The sequence below is a fragment of the Bubalus bubalis genome, chromosome 20, assembly GCF_019923935.1.
Source record: "Bubalus bubalis isolate 160015118507 breed Murrah chromosome 20, NDDB_SH_1, whole genome shotgun sequence".
NCBI lineage: Eukaryota > Metazoa > Chordata > Mammalia > Artiodactyla > Bovidae > Bubalus > Bubalus bubalis.
The window spans coordinates 39,514,191-39,520,583 of NC_059176.1; the positions used below are offsets into that span (position 1 = coordinate 39,514,191).

The 6,393-nt window shown below is 49.5% G+C and overlaps 1 pseudogene; it reads left to right on the top strand.

The window, feature by feature from the left end:
* The first annotated feature begins 5,425 nt into the window (after nt 1–5,425).
* Nucleotides 5,426–6,393, top strand: LOC102399915 (annotated as a pseudogene).

The window sequence follows — 6,393 nt, forward strand, 5'->3', positions numbered from 1 at the left end:
CTTCTCCAGCACCACCGTAGCAATTTCTCACTAAAGCTCTCTGAATCTTAGTTTTCTTGGCTATAAGATGGGACCACTAGTACACATCTAAAAGGTTTTGATGAGGATTGTTTACTGAAGACAGTAATGCTTCAGGCACATATGTCTCAACAAATATGAGTGCCCTTCTTCCTTCTCTTTAGCTTGTCCTGAAACCTCATAGATTGCTTGAGGCTCAGACAAGAACACTGCCCTCCCTCCAGAAGCCTCGGGTTTTGCCAAAATCCCTGGGCAGGCCTGGGAGCTAGGCTCTGCATCCTGGATGCTTCTGCCCTGAAACCCAGATCCAGATTCGCTTGGCTTGCCATCCTAACTCAAGGCAGCGAGTGCAAAAGTTGGGTTAACTTTCCCTGTTATTAACATTTCCAGGACTGTGTTCCCAAGTAAATTCTGAAAAATTTTCCAAAAAAAAAAAAGAGATGAAATTCTCTGTCATCTTGAGCCTCCGACTCCTCAAAGGCAGGGCTAAGTGGGTTCTCTGGCAGATGGACTTGCATTAGCACATCTGGGACTCTGCTCAGCTCCCCCATAGCTGCCCCTCTTCCCCCACCCCCACCCCCCATCATGATGATCTAAATAAGCAACTGGATCTATTACTGAATGGAATGGCTTATACCTGTGCTTCTAAGACAAGTCTCTCTGGTGAATGTCCCAGGCCTGGCTTCTGGCCCCAGAGCTCTCCTTTCTTTTTTTTTTCTTCTTAAGTATTTTTATTATTATTATCTATTTTATGACATTTTTTAAAATATAAATTTATTTATTTTAATTGGAGGCTAATTACTTTACAATATTGTATTGGTTTTGCCATACATCAACATGAATCCGCCACGGGTATACACGTGTTCCCCAACCTGAACTCCCTTCCCACCTCCGTCCCTGTACCATCGCTCTGGGTCTCCTTTCTTTATGATGGAGCCCGCTCTCATCGTGGGCTCCACCCCCTCCAGCCTCTGAGACTGAGGTTGTCAATGGTTGGTACCAATGGAAGGAGCCTGAGGCTGCTACTTACCTGGGTGGCTTAATTTCAGATCTTCCTTGCTATGGGCCTCACTGTGACCGCCCACCTGGAGTGCTACCTCTACTGTGTCAGCTCCCATAGCATCCTGCAGCTGCTCACTTGGCTAGACTTCCCTTGTTGCCTGTAACAGTTGGGCCGGCTGTCAGCTTCCCTGAGCCATCCTCATTCTCTCTTTCTCTCATCTGCTAATGTCTGCTCTGTGCAGCTCCTGGGCATGGAGATTTGGAGATGAAGGAGATACAGTCCCTGGTTCCCTAAGTCCCCAGGACTAGCAGAAGAGACAGGCATTAATGAGACAGCTACAGCCCAGGGTGGCCAGTGCTCTGTTGAAGCAATGCACGAGGAACTCTGGAAAAAAAACAAAACAAATAAGGGAAGAAGCATTGAAGTTCTCTCAGAGGAGTCAAGGGTGGTGTTCCAGTTATTTCTTGCTCCAAGACAAACCACTCTAAAACTTAGTGGCACAAAAATCCATGCACAATTACAGATTATAGAGGTCAGGAATTTGGACAGGGTGCTGTGAGGCTAGCACTTCCCTATTCTATGATAGCATATTCAAAAGCAGAGACATTACTTTGCCAACAAAGGTCCATCTAGTCAAGGCTATGGTTTTTCCTGTGGTCATGTATGGATGTGAGAGTTGGACTGTGAAGAAGGCTGAGCGCTGAAGAATTGATGCTTTTGAACTGTGGTGTTGGAGAAGACTCTTGAGAGTCCCTTGGACTGCAAGGAGATCCAACCAGTCCATTCTGAAGGAGATCAGCCCTGGGATTTCTTTGGAAGGAATGATGCTAAAGCTGAAACTCCAGTACTTTGGCCACCTCATGCGAAGAGTTGACTCATTAGAAAAGACTCTGATGCTGGGAGGGATTGAGGGCAGGAGGAGAAGGGGACAACAGAGGATGAGATGGCTGGATGGCATCACTGACTCGATGGACGTTAAGTGAACTCCGGGAGTTGGTGATGGACAGGGAGGCCTGGTGTGCTGCGGTTCATGGGGTCGCAAAGAGTCGGACACGACTGAGCAACTGAACTGAACTGATGATATATTGGGCTTCAGCTGGGGTAACTCTGAAGGCTGGACGTGACCTGAAGATTGGGTGTCTGGGCTGGGCTGGCTGAAGAATGGGCTCAGCTGGGACTGTTGACCAGAGCACCTACTTGTGGCTTCTCCAGCTTGGTGGTCTCAGGGTAGTTGGGTTTTTTACATGGTGTCTCAGGGATTCCAGAGTGAGTGATCTCAGTGAACAAGGTGGAAGCTTCATAGACTTTTTGACCTAGCCTCAAAAGGAATGCAGTATTACTCCTGACTGTTCTATGGGTCAAGCACTCATAAGATGGGTCATAGAATCCATTTCTTCATGGGAGGAGAAGCAAAAAAAAAAAAAAATTGCAGCTGTGTTTCAAACTGCTACAGAAGGTCTTCTGGAAGAGACACTCTTTGAGCTAAATTTTAAAGGCAGAGTAGAAATTCGCCAGACGGACAAAGTGGAGAGGGTGTCCCAGACTGAGATATCAGCATATGCAAAGGCCCAGGGACACAAGAGTGGGTTGTATTACATGAAATAAATCAGATTTCCTAAGGGCTCAGCAACATATCCTGCCTGTCTCTCACCAAGCGGTTATTCTCTGCTGGTCCTCCCCAGACTGCCAGGGCCCACTGTGCCCCAGAGTTCAGAAACCAGCTCCCCAACTGAGGGCTCACCTCAATCAGGGATTTAAATGGCATATCTACATCCCAGTGGTCCCACCTGGCTCCCCAGGCCATTGTGAGCACACAGGGAGATGCCACCTGGAAGAGGCTTGAATACAGTCTAGCCATTCCCCACACGCATGTTCTCATCTTCAGCTCTTGATTTAGAAGCCCTTGCAGCTCAGCCAAAACTTTCTTGGTTTGGTTTCTTAAAGCACTGAAGGCTCTGTGTCTGTTGGCTTGAATCCCAGCAATTCTTTCCATAATGGTTATTCCTTTTGATTGTAGGCATAAAAACTCAGACTAGATTAAACAAAAAGGGGAAAATATTGGTTCTTGTAACTAAAATGTTCTAGAAGAGAACTGTGGAGTTTAAACAGTATCAGCATTCTATCTCTTCCTCTAAGCTTCTTAGCTGTACATTTTCTGTATTGACCATTTTCAGGCAGCATCTCCACAAAAGTAATGACCATTGGCTTGAAAGCTCTAGGCTTAATAAATTCTGAGAGCCAGAAAACCCAGCCAAAAGAGGGTTCCTCTTCCCTGGGGCCCCTTCCTTCCCAAAGAGGGTTCTGATTGGCCCAGCTCTGATCACATGCCCCTTCCCAGAACCAATCACTGGGGCCAAGAACATGTAGTATTCTGACTAGCTATGACTGAATCAAGCTAAGTAGGGGTTAAGGGTTACCCCTGCAGTAACCACATAGAATCACTTCATTTCAAAAAATAAGGCTTCTTTAACTAGAATGGAAAAGGAAAATGTGAAGGGCAGGCAAAATTTAGCTGCGATGGTCCCAGGGCCACTAGAACAGCTGCCCAGTTTGTGCACTGTGCAAGGGAGGATGGGGTGCCTTCTGTATTTGCCCAGAGAGCATTTCTTTCTCTAATTCACACAAAAGTGGACATGTGGACTACTGCCAGGCTTTGCAAAGTGGACCACACACTCTGCATTTCCCAGTGTTTCAATACTGCCTGGAAAATCCCTCCTCCTTCTTCATGTCCTTGTTCAAATGCCTTCTCCCCCCTGAACTGACTGTGATGAATCATGAGTTTCCCATGTGTGCTAAGCTGCTTCAGTCATGTCCGACTCTTTGCAACCCCATGGACTGTAACCCATCAGGCTCCTTTGTCCATGGGATTCTATAGGCAAGAATACTGGAGTGGGCTGCCATTTCCTACTCCAGGGGATCTTCCCAACCTGAATTCCCCACAGGCTCTCAGAATTATGGCTTCTGCCTCAGTTCAGGGTCATACAGTTGAACAGTTGTTTCCTCATCTGTATCTCCTCACCTGGCCAAAGACGGGCTCCAGGAAAACAGGGAGTGGGTGTGAGCTCCCCTTTCTGGCAGGCAGGAGGGCTGCAAAGGTGGGATCTGTTCAGTGGATGGGAAGAGACCAGAACAATCCTCCTTGCTGCCTAGCCTCTCTCCTAGCTGTGGCTGCAGCAGCCAGTTACAGGGGAATGCGAGTCTGGCACTTTGGTTATAAAATGACTGTTGGCCTGGTCCATGTATCTTCTATCTCCCCTCTCCTAACCCCTGGAAACCTTGCCCAAAGGTAGGGGCCTTGAATGGTGTGTCCACAGGGCCACCACCCAAGGCAGGGGCTCCGGAAATCTAGCACCTTTCTCCAGGAGGCCTCTGAGGAAGAGAAGGTGGCTGGGCTCCATCGGGGCCTCACTGAGGACTGCCAGGCCACTGCTCCAGGGCTCAGCTCTAGCTCCTGATTAAAACCAGATCCAGGAGCTTGGAACCTTTGGTGAAACTAGATACCTATCGATGGAGGCAAAGGAAATATATTGTGGGAGGGAGGGAATCTGGCCAGCAGCCCAGCAGCCGCGGGCTGGGCAGCAGGTTGAGCTTTCCTTCGGAAAGGTCCCCAGGAGCCCTTGCTATGTGAGGTGGTGACAGCGCTAAGAAACTGGAGACGAGAGGAGCACACCCACTGCTCTGTCACTTGCTCCCACTTCTTCTCTTTGTCTGCTTTTCTTCTTCAGATAGAAGGCCTGGGTTCAAACCCACTACCAACATTTATCCATTTGGGGTAGAGTTATTTAACCTCTCTGAGCCTCAGTTTTATCATCTGTAAAATGGGGATAAAAATTGTACCAACTTGATTAGTTTATTGTAGGATTAAAAGTGATACTGCCTGAAAAGTGCTTAGCACAGAACTTGGGACAGCGTGTGTCCTGTCAGTCGCTCAGTCGTGCCTGACTCTTTGTGACCCCATGGACTGTAGCCCGCCAGGCTCCTCCGTCCATGGGATTCACCAGGCAAGAACACTGGAGTAGGTTGCCATTTCCTTCTCCACGGGATCTTCCAGACTCAGGATCGAACCCGAGTCTCAAGTCTCCTACGTTGGCGGGAGGGTCCTTTACCACTAGGACCACCTGGGATGCCTTGGGACAGAGTAAACCCTTATTAAATGCCAATTATTGTTATACTGTCTTTTTTTTTCCCTATGAGAAGCCATTTGGTATCATTAAACTATAAACACTATTTTGTAGTCCCTTGAAGAGCCCTCATTTTCCTAGGCCCTGGGCTTGGGGCACATTCCTCCCCCACAGCAGGACACCTGGCTTCTGACTTGGCCTTCTCACCCCGGCACATGGTGGCAGGCGACAGGCTGAGAAGGCTGAAGCCAGGCTAGGAACCAGGGGCTTCCTTGGGCGGGAGATGGGGCTGGGGGTTGGGCCTGGTGCTCAGGTGTGGCTTACCCTGTGCTCTCGGCCTATGACTTCTGTGGAGGAACTGCCTGTGCCCCTCAGGTTGGAGTGGAGTGGGTGCCCCAAGGTGGCCCAGAGACCCCTCAGCCTGAAGACAGAAGCCGGGATGGAGAGCAACCCCAGCTCCGAGGTAGCCTCTCTGGAACCCTGCACCACCCCCGCTGGCGCCGTGAAGCTGCACAAGAAGCTGGAGCTAAACCCCAAGGAGTCCCAGGACATCAAAGCTCTTCAGAAAAACCCCGAACAATCTGCCAAGCTTGTAAAGCAGAAGGGGATCACCCTGGAATCTACTCAGGCTGCTGTGGGGCTCACCCTAGGGGTTCTCTTTGGGAAGGTGTTCAGCTAAATTACAATCTGCCGTTTCGAGGCTTTGAGGCTCAGTTTCAAGGATATGTATAAACTGTGGCCCCTGCTGCAGAGCTGGGTAGAGGAAACTGACAAGAATGAGAAGCTGCAGGAGATATGCAAGGCAGAAACCCCCATGCAGGCCTGGAAGAGAAAGCAGACGAGTATGGAGAGTTGAGTGAGAGGCAACCTGGACAGCAACAGGCAGAACAGAGGCTTCCTGCACTGCCCGAAGCCCACCCTGCAGCAGCCTAGTGGCCCAGCATTTTGGGTTTGAGAAGGATGTGGTTCTGCAACCATCGCCAGAAGGGCTAACAATCAAGCAATGACTGCTCATTCCCAAGGAGAGGATTTTGAGGTTGCTGCAAAATCCTTGAGGTCTCTTTTCTCAGGGGGACCAATACCTTTCCCTGTGGTGCAGGGCCCCATTTTGGTACCCCAGGCTATGGGGGCCCTCACTTCACTAGTCTGTACTCCTTGGTCCCATTCCTTGAAGGTGAGGCCTTCCCCCAGGAGTCTGTCACTGCTCTGGGCTCTCCTGTGCATTCAAACTGCAAGGCCTGCCCTTGCTAG